At 38.6% G+C, this 18,488-nt stretch overlaps 1 protein-coding gene across 16 annotated transcripts in view; it reads left to right on the top strand.

Moving 5' to 3' along the window:
* The window catches only part of LOC125463094 (membrane-associated guanylate kinase, WW and PDZ domain-containing protein 2), a 545,354-nt gene that overhangs the window by 416,673 nt on the left and 110,193 nt on the right, over positions 1 to 18,488 (top strand). The window lies entirely within an intron of this gene.

The raw sequence follows: 18,488 nt of genomic DNA, 5'->3' as shown, positions 1-18,488 counted from the left end.
GCAGAGCTACAGAGCTTAGATCTGATATGTTCATTGTGGAATAGTTTACCTATGTCTCTCACTTGCTGCTTATGCTGTTTGGCACATAAGTAATCCTCTTTTGTAGCTTTACTGGGTTGACAACTCATTTTTAGGTATGCCTGGTACTGTTCCTGGCAGGCCCTGCTGCACTCTCCATTGAACCTATGTCATGCCATAAGGCTACAGATTTGTTGGAGTACAATTCTGCTGCTATTGGCCTCATAAATGTCCAGTTCAAGGTGGCTAGATCTATTCAAAGTCTATTCCATTTAGCACAGTGATGATTTCACACAATACAATCGAGGATATTCTCAACGTAAGTATGTCCTCAAGGACTGTGCAGTGTTTACTCTTAACAGTTGCATCTGAGGCAAGCAGACTGATGAAGATGAGTTCACGTACATTTTTCGCTCTTTTTTGTTTCCTCACCACCTGATATGCACCCACCCTGACAGCTGATATCCTTTATGACTTGACCAGCTTGGTCAGTAGTGTGATGCTGAGTGATTCTTGGTGGTGGATATTGAAGCTCTCTTCCTTCAGCTCTTCCTCCAAATGATGTTCAACATGATTCATCAGTTGAGTGGGGTATGATATGTGGTAATCAGCAGAAAGTTTTGTTGCCCATGTTTAATCTAGTTCCACATGACTTCATGGTGTCTGGAATCAATATTGAACACTTCCAAGGCAACTTCCTCTTGACTTATACAACTGTGCCCTGCTGAAGACAATGGTATTTTCTGGGACATTGTAAGGTTTGATTCCGTGACTGTGAAGAAATCAGGCTTGATAGCTCTCCCAATTTGGGCACCAAAAGGTCCCCAAATGTTAGTAAGGAATACTTTGCTGGATTGACAGGGCTGAATTTGCCATCGTCATTTCCAGTGTATTAGCCGATGCTGGGTGGTCCATCCCATTTCACTCCTTTTTTCCTTTCAAGCAGTTGATACAACTGAATGGCTTGCTAGGCCATTTCAGAAAACAGTTGAAAGTCAACCACATTGCTGTAGGTCTAGAACCATGGAACTCTCTACAGGTAAGGACAACAGTTTCCTTCCTTTCAGGAAAATCTGATCTAAGAACAAGTTCGAAAAGACTTCAGTGGACCAGATGAGTTTTTGTGACAATTTCATGGCCATCATCAGATATTAAATTCTAGATTTTTTTTAAAATTGCAAATTCCATTTTTTCCTCGGTGGGTTTTGAACCTGAATCCTACAGAACATTACGTGTGTCTCGGGATTGGTAATCTAGCAACAATACCATGATGCCATCTCCTACTGTCATGATGTTACTTGGTATGTTGCTGTGAGCAATAGAAAAAAGGATAAGCAACTAATTCTAGCTAAGGGAGCCGAGCAACGGTTGCCACAGAGTCCCTTAATCTCTTTGTTCTTTTAATTAACCCATTTATGGATAAATTAACTTAGTATTCAGTCTAAGAAGAATCAGCTGCACAATGAACATCCTCCAGGTTGTATATTCTGAGAGATTTTTTAAATTTATATTAAATACAAAAATTGGAGAAACACAGGTGTGCCTCTCCACCTGAAATCAACAATTTTTCAGGAGGTGAAAACAGAAACTTGTATTTGAATCGAAGCCAGTTAAAAATGTAGGAGCTGAAACTGAACTTTGCTGATATTTACTCACTAAAACACGTTTGGAGTTTAGGAGTCAATGATATGGAAAATCAATCAAATTACAGTGGGGCATTGTTACCACCCATTTTGACATGTTCAATTTCATTCCGATAATACTGATCCTTCGGGTAATAAGAACTTGTGAAACAAAAAATGAAATTTGACTTCAGAACAGGAAGTTTTAAAAATAGACAGTAAAACTGGCAGAGTATGAAAATGAAAAAGACGTTAACATTTAAATTTAGACCAATTTTCAGAACTGATGGGGTGTAGGATTTTTCATGCATTAGTGAGGCCAAGGCTGGGGAGCTCCCTGCGTGCACATGGATATGATTGGAGTTTAATCCATCTTAAATTATGATTAGTTTCAAAATCAATTATACAAGGAAAGGTTGAATTATAATCTTCCAATCATTCTACAAAAAGTGGACAATTTTGAGAATAGTAAATTTAGATTGTACACATTAGCTATATCCAATGGAAACAGAATAGATGCATTAAAGTATTGTCAAAAAAGGATGCGATTGAATAAAAGCTTTAGACTAGAGAATGTTTAGGCATGTTCTAGGACAAGGGATAGCTTTGCTGATAAACTAGATGGCACTTAACTGCGTAACATTGCCTTTAAATGGCAAACAAGATGGCAAAGGAGGGTTAAATTTATGAGGCAAAAGGAAGGATTAACGGGCCAAACATATAAAGAGTGGCAGTAAATGTACAGAAGCGAAATGCTTTCATACATAGCAAAAATAGAAAATAATTATCCAGCTGTAAACATTGATAGAGTAATTAAGTTTGTGCATTATAATTGCACAATTAAATGCAGGATACAATCATGCAAGGAAACAATCACAAAATAAAACAGAAAACCGTCTAGTGTTAAGATGAACTGAAGAACCTCTGGGAATACAATAGGATACTTGATGCAGATGGGGACAATATGCAACGTATCCAGTGATGACTGAAATAACATTGAGGGATACGATTGTCAACTCAGCTAGGGAAAATCACGTCTTTAAGTCACTTAAAGGAATATTAAATTTGTTGAAGGCAATATTTGTTGGAAAATTTAAGGGAAAATTAATAAGATGTTCAATTGGGAAGTGGACAATTGATGTACTCAACACTGTTGTGTAATCCTTTGATGACCCTGTTAGTTAATCACTCAAAAGCTGCCGCTGTTTTTCAGTCCTAACAGCATAACCTTACATTAATGAAGTGTATCTGATATAATAAAAGCTTAGATTTGATTAGATTAGATTCCCTACAGTGTGGGAACAGACCCTGCAGCCCAACAAGTCCACACCACCGCTCGAAGCATCCCACCCAGACCCATCCCCCCAAAAACCACACACCCCTGAACACTACAGGCAATTTAGCATGGCCGATCCACCTGGCCTGCACATCTTTGGACTGTGGGAGGAAACCGGAGCACCCAGAGGAAACCCATGCAGACATGGGGAGAAAGGTGCAAACTCCACACAGACAGTTGCCCGAGGTGGAATCGAACCTGGGTCCCTGGTGCTGTGAGGCTGCAGTGCTGACCACTGAACCACCGTGCCACCCTAAATAAACTTTATTTCTAGTTTGAGATTAGATTAGATTACCTACAATGTGGAAACAGACCCTTTGGCCCAACAAGTCCACACCGCCCCTTGAAGCATCCCACCCAGACCCATTCCCCTATAAGCCACACACCCCTGAACACTATGGGCAATTTAGCATGGCCGATCCACCTAGCCTGCACATCTTTGGATTGTGGGAAGAAACCGGAGCACCCAGAGGAACCCCACGCAGACACGGGGAGAATATGCCAACTCCACACAGACAGTCACCTGAGGCTGGAATTGAACCCCGGCGCTGTGAGACTGCAGTGACTGCCCCCCTTCTCAAAGTTGTCCTGTTATGTGCTGTGCCTGAAGTTAGATTCCTGATACCTTCCATACTGGCCTATAACTTGTTCTGAAAATTTCAGTAAACTCTGCTGAGCCCTCTCCCCTCCACCTTGAATTCTTTTTCCATTGTTCTCCATGTAACTGAACACACCTCCCTCGTCCCCGCTATGTAGTTTAAAGCCCTGTCCACAGCACCAGTTATGCAATTCAGCAGAACTCTGGTCCCCCATGATTCAGATGGCATCCATCCATTCTCCATACTGGTATCAATGTCCCATGAATTTGAACATTTGTCCAATACTAATCTTACAACCACACATTTATCTGTTTGATCTCGTTAACCCTGTGCTAATTAGCTTGTGGCTCAGGTAGTAATTGAGAGATCATGACCTTTTTGGTTCTGCTTTTTTCTAATTTAGCCACTAGTTTATAATATTTCTTCAGCAGAATCTCCTTCATTTTTCTACCTATATCATTGTTACCTACATGGACCATGACACTGGATCTTTTCCCTTTCACTTCAAGTTTCGATACAGCCTAGATAAACTATCCTGAACCCGGGCATCACAGCCTTCAGGATTCTCGATCCTGGCCAAAGCAAACAGTGTTTCTCTCCCTGTCTATACTGTATTGCTTACAACTACATTTTTCTCCCCACTCTTGAATAGCTCCCTCTACCACAGTGCTATGTCAATTTTCTCCTCCTCCCCACAGCTCCCACTCTCATGAACACAGGGTGGAAGAATCTCAAACCTGTTAGACAAGCTCAAAACCTGAGGATCCTTCAGCACTACCTCCTGGATCTCTCTAACTGCCTGGCTTGTTGTCACACCCTCCTCTGACTGCCCAGTGACTGAATTTGTGGTAGTTAATCTGAGGGTGTGACGACCTCCTGAAACAGAACATCCAGATAACACTCACCCTCCCTGATGTGTCACAATGTTCAAAACTCAGACTCCAGCTCATCAACTGGTTATCCCTCAAGCAACCAACACTTGCTGCAGATGTGGTGACTACGGTCCAGTGTGGTCCACTAGTTCCCACATCATGCAGGTACAACACATCATCCCACTCTGCATTTTTATTTTATTTACTTAGTTATTCAATTGATTTTTTAAAATTTCCTACTGGTGCTTTAGTTTATAAGCTGTAAACATTGCTTCTATTTACCTTCAATCCGAAAATGATCCATATAATAGATGGTCAATTAATAGCTGTTACCAACCAATGAACTTGAGAGTTTCTTGTGATGTCACTCTTCCTTATGTGCTGGGGCCCCAATCCTGGGTTTCAATTTATCCTTAAAACTACCTTTCAAATTGTGAAGCAAAAACATGGAGCAAAAACTACCTCTTTCCCTCCATTCCCACTCAATTCCCATTCTGCCTCCAAATCCCTCAAACTATTTACTCCAGATGTGATCCCTCCTTCCTGACTGTGTCAGCTTACTGTCCGTTCATTAAGCTACTCTTCAATCCAACTGTGTATAATGAGACTGACTTGTCACCCCAAATATGCCTCCACATAATAATTTTTGCTTCATTAATCCCATGAATAACAAATTGTATCATCCATCCGAGTCAGTGACTGACTTGCTCCGGTCTCCCTCAATATCTTTATTACCTTGTTGCCAATATCTTAGCTGCTTGATTAGAACATTAAAGGAAATACTTTTTTCTTTGAAATTAAGCAGTCAGAACCTTCAGTGGTATTCATAGGCTCAATAAATGTTTACGGCACAGAAGAAGGCCATTTAAACCAATGTAACTATATCTAACTGCATTAATTCCGTTATCCAGCTCTTGACTTATAACCCTGGAGGCTATAGGAATGCATGTTAATATTTAAAAATGCAGAAGTGTTGCGAGAGTTTCTGACTCGGCCATCCTCTCAGCAGTGAGTTCCAGACTTCCACCCCCACCAAGTGAAAAAGAATCTGTTAACATGAAATGGCACAAGCTTGTGCCATGCTGCTCAGAGGTTTCCTTTGACATTTCAGGACTTACAAGATCTAGGATAGCCAGATTATACTTCCTTCATGGAGTGCTGCATACTGCAGCATTTTCCAGATGACCACCTTGGTACCTTGTACTATTTGTCACCCCTGCCAGTTATGTTGTTCTGAAAAAGGTTTGTTCAAGATGGTTCATTGCCACCAACCATCCTTCGCCTTTGCTTTATGTTGGGCCTATCTAGGGGTTAGTGTTGGAAACTGCCATAGAACATATGCAGAAGCTGTACAGTTCTTGGATAATAAGAGATTTGTTGCATAATAGTAATAAACACAGTTACATTTGTTCAGGAATTATTACTAGGATCTTGGAGAGCTGGCACAGAGGCATTCGTACCTTCCAAATGCAAAAGTAGGTCTCTGTCTGTACACACACACTGCGTGTGACATCAGTAGAACGGGTAGAGCCAATGTAATATGAACATTAACCCTATCATGAGTATTATCTAATACAGCACATACCTTTCAATATTAATAATTCAAAGCGTGTTAATAGTTGAAGATTTGAAGGTCGAAACATTTCGAGCTGCTATCGAAGTATATGTTGCGAATGAATTGCCCTTCAATTAATAAGGTTAAGAAATGCTTATTTCAGCAAAGTTTGTTTTTTCTTCAGTTTTTAACTTTATCTTAAACAACAAAGCTGGATTTGGTCCTTTCCTCCCCACCCTGCGCCATCCCCAGCAAAAACATCAGTGGGGAGCCTATCCACGAGTAGATTGACAATCTTGCTTTGACCATTAATAAGCTGGAGGTTGGTTTTTGGGCTGCAAGGACCAAAAGTCCCACAATAGACCAGTCTGTTGGCCAATCAGTAAACTGGCTGTTCTGTAGCTCCAGCAACACCAGACAGACACATAGAGATTGTTGTTGAAATCTTGGACACTACTGTAAGTAGAGGGAATTTTGTCAGGGTCAGGCTGGCAGGGCAGCAAGGGCTGGGGGGAATGGGTTTGAGAGGACAGAGTAGGGGAGTAAAAGGGGGAAGGTGTGATCTTGGAGGTGTGGAGTGTGCCTCAATGGGCCCAAAGCAAGGAAACCTGAACTCTTCCACCTCGCATAAGGTTTCATCCAGGTAATTGGCAGGTGAGTAAGTGGCAAGAGGACTATGCTATGGCTTATACAAGCCTGCCTCCAACTTCCCACCTTTAAATCCACCAGCAGGGAATTAAATTTCCATTAATATTATAAGTACCAGATTAAGCATATTTCCCATTTATTGAGATATATACTGTGGAGTGACAGAACATCGGTTCACGCCTGTGGTTCAATGCTTGATGAGTTTCCCATCTTGCATGGATCAGCTCGAATCCTTGTGGTGCAGTGGTAGTGTCCCTACCTCTGAGCCAGTGTACATGAGTTCAAGTCCCACCTGCTTCAGAGATGTGCCATAATATCTCAGAACAGATTGAGTAGAAAAAAAAAGATGGTGAATTGAGCAAGAAGCCATGCTAAGGATAAGGGTGCACATTGAAGGTAAATTGAAATTGAACGTTAACAGTTAAGACAGGGTATACTGTCAGTTGTGATGGACATTGCAAAGTCAAAATGGATGCCAAGGAACATAGTTTCGGGAGAAATTTATTTTTCGTCTGCTATCAGTTTGTACATCAATTTTAAAGTTTTAGAGCTGATTCTCTTGCATATTTACGTTAACAAAGAAGACAGTAACTGGCCTCACACTGCAACCTTTACAAGGATTTTTGTAGCCTTGCTTGAATCCCGCTATATTCGGTTGGCTAAACATTCTCAAATGCAAATGATAATTTATATAAAATGATCTTTACATTCAAGTAGGGCAGCGAATACCAGTTCCTTATTACCTTAATACCATTCCTAATTAATACCTAATTAATGTCCAAAATAACATCAGAAAAAGTATTTTGTCCATTACTTTAAAACTTTGAATTAACCAATGCCTGCAAAGATTCTTTTTTTCTATCACCAAAACCAATAGAGTACCACATGTCATCTCCTGCAAGAGTTTGACTATATGATTGTGCTTAAGACTACATAAACAATGAATAAATAACAATACTGTAATATCATTTTTACAATGCAAGATATATTAACAGCAACTGTTAAGAGCTGCACCCTGCATTGCTACTATAAAACTGGTCAGACAGACTTCTGGTAGGTTCCAAGCTGATTTTTTTGTTTCAAACCCTTCAAATTAAATACAGTAATTACATCTGAAATATTTGTCCAGAACGTTCCAACTCAAGTAGTTGTTGGTCAAGTAAATCACGGAACCAATCACTTTTTTGTGTGTGGTCTAATTCTTTCATTCATCTGGAAGTCAGAAGTAACCAGAAAAATATTGCAACATTAGTATTGATTTAAACTGCAGCCATTGCATTTACCACAACTGAATATGAAATTGTTTGTGCTGTAACTGGATTAGAAAATACAGGCATTGAGTAAAAAATGCATTTTTTTGGCAAAAGTACTTCAGTAATTTCTAAACTTGGATATCTTGATATTTAAAACTGTATTCAATTATATTACTAATCAAGTTGTGAGGGAAAACAAATTGAAAGTTAAATGAATATTACTTTTTAAAATCAAAAAACATCAACCAGATTTTCCCTAATGTGATGCCCCAGTTACTAGGTCCAGCAAAGAGGTGAAGGGGGAAGATTTCTAATCACTCATGTCTCCATATCCATTTTGTTTGCAGATCATACAAACCATGGCAAAATAGTTAATGGTGATGAAAAAAGCAAAGTGGTCATGCAGAGATTTTAGAAATCACTTCTTAAGCCTCAGCCAGAGCATGGTGGGAAATTGTGGGATCCACATACCAGGAAAGAAGAAAATAACTTAAGATATGGAGAGGGGTGTTACCAGGGTTCAGAGTCTTCAGTTATAAGGAGAGATTGCAAAAGTTTTGACTGTTCTGCTTGTCCTCCAGGTATGACCTTAAAGTGGTTTTCCAAATGATATGGTTTTAAAATAATTTTTAAGAAATCTAGAGTGTCAATAAGAAAGCTTCATGTTGAGTGTATTGTCAAGGTCTGGAGCTCTCTCCCTGAAACAGTGGTGAAAGCCAATTCCATAATTTTAATAGAGTTCAACTGATACTTGAAGATGAGGACCTTGGTTCCAGACTAAAGTAGGGATGTGGGATTAAACATGTCTGCCACTTCAAAGACTTGCACGCCGAACTAAAGGATTTCTTCCCTGTAAGCTTCCGTGACTCTGTAATGTCACTGTCCCTCTGCCTACAATACTTTAAAGTTCAGAACATTTTCGCAGCTGAGGCCTATAGTCCTTAGTGCACAAGATTACGGGCACACAGAATTACTTCTTCATTCAGGAAATTTATATTTAGTTGTACATCCTTGTGGCAGGATACTGTGCAAACTGGAGATTTTGCAAAGGTCCAGCAACAGGACAATGATTGCTGGATCCATTTGGAAGGGTTTTAGATTTAGACTCCCATCAGTGCATAGAGCCACTTGAATCAGGGCAGGAGTGCACCTGGATGGGTGCTGCATCTCTTCCATAAATGCACAGCATGTTTGTGTGGAAAGTGGTACTGAATTGTTCATAGACAGTCTGATTCTTGCTCAGGGTTTCGTAAGTAGCAGAGCAGCTACCTTGCTGCAATCTATTAAAAGTCATCCCTTGAGCCAAACTTTTGTTGGTACCAAGTACACGTAGAAAGAGAGAGAGAGAACCATTCGGCCGTAAGTATTTATGTTTACACATCTCTTCAAACCCTTCATCCAAATGCTAACTCAAGATTCTACGAGTGGATCTGTCAGTGCGAGGAGTATAAATAGCCACAACTAGAAAACTCAACCATGACCAGGGAAGGAAGGTCAGCCATAGACAAAAGCAAAAAAGTTGCAACAATATGTTTAAGTAAAGCAATTATTTAACTCTGCACTTATGTTTTAAAGAAGATGGTAAAATTCTCGCAAGTGTTTACTGTTTGTAATGTGAATTATCCCTTTTTTCTTGCAGAATACAATAAAATTAACTCTAGAAAGGGTTGCAAAAAATATTTTTTCCTTGTATTTCCATTGTTTACTCGTGGTTCATCTCGTGGTCAGTTGGCTATTATTTTGGATATTTATAATCATGTGTTTGTTTTATTCATGTCTGTCATATCATTATCTAACAGTTAGCATTCTTTCTCAAACATCATTTATGCCACCTAAGTTTCTTAAACAGCCATGTGTATTATATATTATTTTACAGTACTTTGCTTGCATCAGAAGTTTTTATGTGAAGAATTTCACATCAATTATTAAAAATTATGACTTGAACAAAATTGGAGCATTCTTCATGATCTAGCTGCTGAGCATGGTTTCATGCTCAGCAGTTGTAGAAATATTTTACAAAAGTTTAAAACTTTTCTTCGCACTTACTTATTTACTCCTGGTGATGTCAAGTGGTGCTTCCAGATTGCCAAACAATGTGTTCACGTCTGGTTAAAACAGCTTTTACCTAGGAAAAGGAATGTTTGTTAAATAGAAAAACAGCTAACAGCTAGCACCTTTCACTGTATATAATACTATTCAAAATAATGGGAATACAATTCAGATATGACTACCACAACTCTGGTTGAGGGACAGAGAAATCAAAAGTTACTGGTAAGTTTAGAGCTTGCTGTACAAAACAAAATGCTTATTAGGTGATTTTATTTTTTCCAATTAATCATCTATCTTTGTATATTAATTATTAAAAATTTAATGTCAGTGTACCAAATAATTTATTACTTAATCATGTATTCATGGTGAATTCTGCACTGTACATTGAAATATGAAAGGCTCGATTTTTAAGTTCTTCCTCTTCTGTAATAATGCTCCTGCAAAGCATCTTGGGATGTTTCTTACCATAAAGATGCCATAAAAATATAAACTGTTCTAATTAAAGCATGGTTGACATCATAATTGAGACATTTTGAAGCTTTGAGTCCATTGACAATCTGCTTTACAGGGTTGGTCTGTGAAATTGATATAGGACCAAAATGTGCTTGGGCATCCAAATGGATTATTATGATGCAGAAGCTGGCTATTAATTGCTTGAAATTTCTTCATGCTACCTGTTGATTTCCATGTTACTAATGCTAAACCTGCAGACAAGTAGCTGCAGTGTACAGCAGATGCTCAAAGTTGTGCGATTTAAAGGTAACCTACAGTATTTAAAGTTACCTGCGCCTCAGAAATGGGATATGCATTTAAGAATACAGGACTTCAGGAATTGGAAGTTAGTGAACTGTCCAGAAATTGGGTACAGTGAGTAATCTAGATGATCAGAGAATTGACGTTTCTGGGTATTGGGAGAGCTCAGGGAATGATTGCTTTGATGAAATTAACACTACTATTTCTGCAGCCTTCACCAATCATAATTGTGTTAAGAGCAGCTTTATTCAAACATATCCAAACTTCAGGGCACCTGCACCCAACCTCCTAATCTCCCTCAGCACAACATGAAGTCTGGAATAACTATTCATCATTTTCCTTTCCTTTCTCTTCTTCAGTTTTCTGCCTTTCTTTGTTTATGTCAATAGTCAATAGTTTTCTGAGACACATAATGTAAGGGGCTGAGACTACCATTTCCCCCATATGGTTATGTTCATTTACAGTAAGTCCAGCACAAGTGTGTTCTACACACAAAATTCACAAGGCCCATTTCACCCCCAAAGCATCCAGCCACATTGTGTTTCCATCTATTTTAGGTCCTGCTTTTGTCATGAGTTTCTTTTTGAGTGAATCAAGTCTACAGGCTCATTTGAGACCCTGCTTCCCTTTCTTTGAAGCCTCCTGCTTCCTTTAATTTGTTATCTAAATAGTCCCTGGGTAAATATGTCATTCAGCTACAAGCTGTGAGTTTATTATTTTGTAATTTCAATGCTGGAGACCCGCCTCTTTTGAAAATTCTATTCCCTCACCTACCACTAATAGAAACAAAATGGTGGCTCTCAACATCCAGAAGCATAGGATAGGAATGGGGAAAAGTATTGGAACAGAATGGTAAGAAATCAAACATTAATTACAAAATAAAGCTTTATTATTGGATACAAGCTGGCAATTGTGTTAAAAATGAATCAAATTAGTTTTAAAGTATTTGTTAATTAATTACTGGCTTTTAGGAAGTAGCCAGATGGGTCACATAACCAGTATGGTGCTGTCTGCGATGACTGCTGATCAACAGTGGGGTATGTGTTAAGCCAATTTCGGGACATATTAATGGTGTTGAAAAAACCATGGATTGGGGCCACCTTTAAACATTCTATTGAAACCCTGACGTTACAGTACAGCTTAGAGCAGGATTCAGTAAGTGACCAGATGTAGTTAGTCTACAGCCAAGATTCAAATCCCTCAGATTCTGCTGTAAAAGATTTCGATAGGGTCGCTGACAGGAAAAAAATGTTTATGGGTATCCACAACAAAATGCTTGGTGAACAGACAGATCTGTCAAATAAAACTATATTCATTGTCAAGGAAGTAGGAAAATCTTGGCACCAATTTTTTTATTTGACTAGTGGGATGTGGGCATCACTGACTGGCCAGCATTTATTGCCGTTGAGAAGGTGGTAGTAAGCTGTTTTCTTGAATATGCTGCAGTTTTCCTGCTGTAGATTGACCCTAAGTGCCTCAGGGAGGGAATTCCAGAATTTTGACCTGGTGACAGAGAAGGAATGGCAATGTATTTCCAAGTCAGGATGGTGAGTGAATTGGAGGGCAACTTGCAGGTGGTGGTATTCCCATATATCTGCTGCCCTTGTCCGTCGATTTGGAAGTGGTTTTAGTTTTGGATGATGCTATCCAAAATCTTTGGTGAATTTCTACAGTGCATCTTGTAGATAGTACACACTGCTGCTACTGACCATCAGTTGTGAAGGGGATGGATGTTTGTGGATGTAATACCAATCAAGTTAGCTGCTTTATCCTAGACAGCGTCAAGCATCTTGAGTGTTGTTGAAGCTGTACCCACCTAGGCAGTGGCCAGTATTCCATCACACTCCTGACTTGTGTTTTGCAGTTGGTAGACAGGCTTTGGGGAGTCAGGAGGTGAGTTACTCATTGCATTATTCATAGTCTCTGACCTGCTGTTATAGCCAATGTGTTTATGAGACGAGTTTTACTAGGATCCTTGAATGTGACCTTGATGTCAAGGACTGTCACTTACACCTCACCTCTGGAATTCAGCTCCTTGGCCCTGTTTGGACCAAGGTTGTATTGAGATTCGGAGCTGGGAGTCACTGAGCAGATCTTGCTTGATAGCACTGTTGATTTCATTTTCCATCATTTCACTGATGACCAAGAGTAGACTGATGGAATAGTAATTGGCCAGGTTGTCATAGTGGAGCATGAAATTGCTGTCCTGTCTCAAACTGGCCACAATCACCTTCTTACAACTGCCACTCCACGAGTGCCCCTACATCAGCGATAATGCCAGAGGGCTGCCATTCAAGCTGATATATTGCACTTTACAACCAGACCCACGAGTGTTATTGCTACTCAATGTCAACCTGCAAGACTATCTTCTCATCAATCATGCTGCATCCACTAACAATACGTAAAGCAGGCAAAAACAGATGAAAAGTAGACAGTAAATGAATGTCCAGGCATGACTAGTGGATGTTAGTATGCAATATTTCGTGGTTTGATTTATAAATTTTCTTGGGCTATTTATTTTATGGTGAGCATTGTTTGGCATTATGGCAAAACAGATTCTGTGATCATCTGTGACAGAAGAAGGGCAAGTTTAGAATTTTGGCAAGCGTAGACTAAGGAATGTTTCCACTGAATTTGCCACTAAATTAGTTGCTTACAAACAGGGTAGCCAGTAAATAACCGTATTTGTTGTCTTCTCCTTTCCTATTTCTGTTCCTCCTCTCTTTTCACTACATAGCAGACAACAAGGCTGTTCTCCCATGAAAGTGTGATTGTGTGTTAATTAAAAGCATCAACCTTGATCGGTTTCCAGGGATTGTCACTCATGTTTGAAGCATTCATTACAGTTTAAACAAGTTGATAATCCAGTTACTAATCCTTCCAATACTTTTCAACTATTCCCAACAGGGAAGAAAAACATGTGTGTGAAATATGAAACAAGCAAGAAAAAGAGATCATTGCGGATCTTGGAATTCATATCACGGACCTCCTTTGAAATGGTCCATGCGGTGGAAGCATAGTTTAAGCACCCCAATTATGTGCTCGTTCACATTTCATGTGGCAGCATGGCTTTTGTGCCCAAGTTGCAGGATGGTATAATGTAAATGCTGTCAAATGATGATCTTTGTCACCCAGTTTCCATCTGTTTTGTTGTGGCTCAGATGCAGATGACGTTGTAGGATATCTCAAAATGAAAGCATTACAATACTGCAATGAAAGCAGGCATTGACCTGCAAATTCAGTGTATGTGATCACATACTAGCCGAGTATTGAGGGAATGGAATTGCTTTCCGTTGTGGAAGCGACATACTGTGTCCACAAAGCAGTGTGCATGCAGAAGTCAGACTACTTGGGTAGTTTCAACATATTTGTCATGCAATCACACTACAGGCGTGTAGGAAATTTCAACTGAATTCACAATTTCAGTCCAGCTCATGGAGAAATTGCTTTTGCATTTTATCATATACTCCATGAAGCTGCAATCCCATCAACTCTAGGAGATAGAAGGATACAAGTCAATTAATCTTTTATGCATTTAATTGAATAATAAAATTTTGGGGAGAAACTAGAAAAAAGACCAATTTACATTTTTCTTTAACTTGGGGAGACCCAGGAGTTGAAGAGAAAGACTCAGTTTCCTACAGTACAAGCAGAGTAGAATAAACACAAGTTTTGAAATGTTACTAAGGAGACACATGTAGGCAAGCTGACTAGAACATTTACAACATATTGTTCTCATATGATATTTCACCTGTTACAATGAGTCTTTCCAAGATAGCGTAACTTAAATTGTTTTATTTTGCTATAGTGAATGGTTAAGCTTATTTAGCCTCAGTAAGAAAAAAAATCTTTTTTCTGAACTTCTGTTTTGTGAATAAAATTGGTTTAAATAAACTTCATTGTGACACTCACATTATAAGAGCCCACAATTTTCTTCTTTTTTGAGACAATAAGCTAGTTTGGGAATAATCAAGTGCTGTGCATTTCAGCAATTCAGGACAATGTTGCATTTTGAATCAGGGAGGTGAATACTTGTACACTGAGTAGCAGAGAGTCCTTGAGTTAAAGAAATTCTGTCTGACAGCAGCGCTCTGGTTGAGTTGCAGTTTGTTTAAAAAGCTGAAAGCAGTACGGCAACAGAGACATCCAGAGCCCACAAACTGAAAACCTCCATCTTTTCCTCTGTATGGGGAAAGTAATTAAAAAAAATCAAAGTCTAAAAGAAGATCAAGAACTTTCAAAACAAGAAACTACCTACGCCTGTTGGATCAACTGTTAAAATGAAGAATGACCATCACATTATAGTCAGCAGCATGATATTAGTGCTAAAAATCAAGATTAACCGTATGAGACGCTTTCACCCATCCTTGGAATCTGGATTTATGTTCTTTTGAATTCTGCATACCTATCAATATTCTTTTTAAACAAAATATCTGCACCAAACCGTCTGTCTCTTTTCTGTCTTAATCATGAATGAGTGGGTAGATCTGTGGTTTTAAAGGGGTATAATTTAAGTCCCATAGACATAGATTAGAAATCCTTTCTTTTCTGTGCCACTTATTAAAATTAAGTGTATTATTTTTGTTAATGACACAACCTGGTGTGAATTTTTTGTCCTGACTAACAGTCAGCCAGAAAGATTGGTCATTTGGTGGTCTAGTTGGTATTTTAGCCATTTTGTGATGGCTTGTGGAACAGTGGGGCACAATTATTGGTGTCCTCTTCCCAGTTAAGTCATAATATTTAATAAACTTGAGCAATATGTCACAATATAATGGAATAATAAGTCAGAATTTCCCATATATTTGTACTCTACAATTTACAATAAAGCATAAAGAAAATACCCAACATAAAAAATGAAGCTACCTGTTTACAACGCAAGTCTATTGCACACAAAATTATAATACGCTCAAAATTCATCACCTTCTTAATGCCATTCTGTGGATCCCTATGCCAGAATGCATCTCACGATATTATTATGGATCAGCCCCTTGCATTCGTACAAGTGAATGTTCTGCAAAAATGCTGAGTCAAAATGGTTGCAAAAAGAAGCATAGCTTTGTGCACAGCAGGGACTAGAATAATTTTCTGGTGTTTTGTCATGAATTTTTGATCAACTTATTAAAATTTACTTAAAATACTTATTATTATATCCTTACTGAAACCTACACTGTCCTTTTTATCCAATTATATGGCATTGGTAGAATTCACATAGGAGCGTTCAATTTTGGAGAATTCTTTAAAATTCTGTGTTTAATCTGCATGAATGCTAGTTGAGAACTGTAATAATTAATGCAAAAGAATTTATGGCATGAGTGCACCATTTTCCCTCAGTCCTCAATTGTTTGTGCTGAACTCTGCTTGTTGTACTCATTCTAGTGTGCATTAATGTGCATGGCTGATAATTAAATAGACAGTGTAATTTTGATGAACTTCAGTGTGCTGAAATAAATCTGTAGCCATACTGGTGATGTGATTTTCCCTTTACAAGCTTGCTTTCAAACTAGGATCACTTTAGTGCTGCTGAACATGTGTGTGTACATGTATATTTGCATGTATGAGCATATTCTGATCATTCATTGCTGATCATAGCAAGGTGGTGTTATCTTTACTCTCTTATCTTAGCTGCTAAGGCAATGTGCACATTATCCCAATTCCAGGTAAGTTTTATAGCAGCAGGATCCAGACAGGCATCTTTTTAGTGACAGTCTATTAAAGACAGCAGTGCTCCCCACAAGCTGCTGGCCCAATCAGGGAGATGACAGGTCAGCAGCTGTCACTACACTAAAGCAAGCACACCACAGTTCTGAGGCTGGAACTCCAGGATGAAGCACGTTAATGACCAATCATAGATTCAACATAGAATCCCTGTAATGTGGAAACAAGCCCTTCAGCCCAACAAGTCCACACCGACCCTGAATTGAGCACTTAAGTCAATCATCTGGGCTCCCAGAAGGCAGCACATCTGCAAGCTTTCCCTCTGTTGACAAAGCATGAAAGAAATCAAACTCACTGCCCAGCTCCACAGACCATTTTGCCAACTTTCCCATGTCCCTGCCTGCCACTAAGGGGCTTGTAAAATTCCAGTCAAGATCCATGTACTGCATGATGTTTTGAACTTCAAAGATTTTGGATTGATTCCAAAAACTGTGTTACAATTCACCATCTTTTTATATTTACTTTACTGAGCTACCAATCACTCATTTAATGTCTTCATAATTATACAGTGGTGCAGTAATAGTATCCTTACCATTGAGTTAGGAAATCTGGGTTTGTGTCCCACTTGTTTCAGAGGTGTGTAATTACACCTCTGAACAGGTTGATTAGGAAACAGATTTTTACAGCCCTGAACCACATATATGGCCAATAGATAAAATTATATTATTGATTAACATATGTGAAATGTTTTCATTCTGTGATGTTATTTCTACACTTTACTAACAACATGATTTTCGCAGTTGAGATAATTTAATTCAGCCTCTCAAAAAAAATCACTTGTTTCTTCTTAAAGCCCAGCCTTTAAATTTTAGCAAGGAAAGTAAAAGCTTGACATTTTGTATTCAGTTTTCTTTTTATGGTGGTTTCCATGGCTTTTCTTGAGGGTGCTGGCTTTTATCAGGAAGTGATTCATCAAGAAGCCTTCTGATCCCACTCTCAAGTGTAATTTGGAGCAAATCGCAGCTGACTCCAGTCCTTCCTTTTTCTAACCAACAGGCATTGGCATTTTTCAAAATAAACACCAAAATATCAATTCAGAGTGGGAACTTTACTTTTTGTTTTGATATAGTATCTAGTATAAGGGCATTGAGGCCATTATGATACTTCAGCTGCATCCCCAGTTGAAATCAACCCACTGAGTACAGATCAGAAATCAAGCTTGAGACTTTATAGTCTCTAAGTTTCAGTAACCCATTGCACAGTATGTCAACAAACTGAACTGTTGACAGAACTGTATTTTTAAGTTGAAGATTTAATACTAAAGTTTGTGGAAATGTTATCAACATTTTCAATTCGCAGTGTCTGTGGGATGTAGTTACCCTTCCCTTGAGCAATTTAATTTAAATTCTAATTATCGATGTTATCACAATTAGAAGTACAACATCTGTACAAAATGATTAAGTATAAAAAAGCTGTCAGTTGTTTCCACCCTTTCCTAGACATCCCTATTGTATGATCCTTGTCACAGGTAATAACTATATCATCATGAAACAGCCAAAGGGAGACTCAAGTTGTCTTCATTGCCAATGACTCTTTTCCACTTGAGAATTCACAAGTTTCTTAAATGGGCAAAATCGTGAACTACATAATGCAGCTGTCCTATCTGGGTTCTTCCTTGCATTTTCCTCACAACAGTGGGCAATATACAAGGAAGAAGCATGTAATTTGATTGGGAATCACTTCCAGAACCTAAACTTTATCCTATTCCATTTACAATGTTTTTGAGTTTCCATATATCAGTGTAAAAATTTTAATTTTGCTAGAACTTTTATCTGAACTACAAACATACTATAGTACCTACATGCTGTTGCTTCATCATATACCCCCAAAATATTTGAAACCCAGACGTCATCTTTACTTATGCTACCTTTTTAAAATTGTGGAACAACTTAATTATTTTGCAATCTTTCAGCTCTTTAAACCCAGGCTATACGTCTTTATTTTTGTTCATGCTTTTCTTTATGCCCTCTTTATTTTTCTCAAATCTTATTTTCTCAGTCTGTTTAATGGGCCTTAACACTTCACCTAGGTTCTCAATTTCTGTTTAATTCAATTAGTAGGGATT

This window comes from Stegostoma tigrinum, chromosome 25 (assembly GCF_030684315.1).
Source record: "Stegostoma tigrinum isolate sSteTig4 chromosome 25, sSteTig4.hap1, whole genome shotgun sequence".
In the NCBI taxonomy this organism is placed as follows: Eukaryota; Metazoa; Chordata; class Chondrichthyes; order Orectolobiformes; family Stegostomatidae; genus Stegostoma; species Stegostoma tigrinum.
The sequence above is the reverse complement of the archived record's forward strand: the minus strand, read 5'-3'. Positions and strand labels throughout refer to the sequence as shown.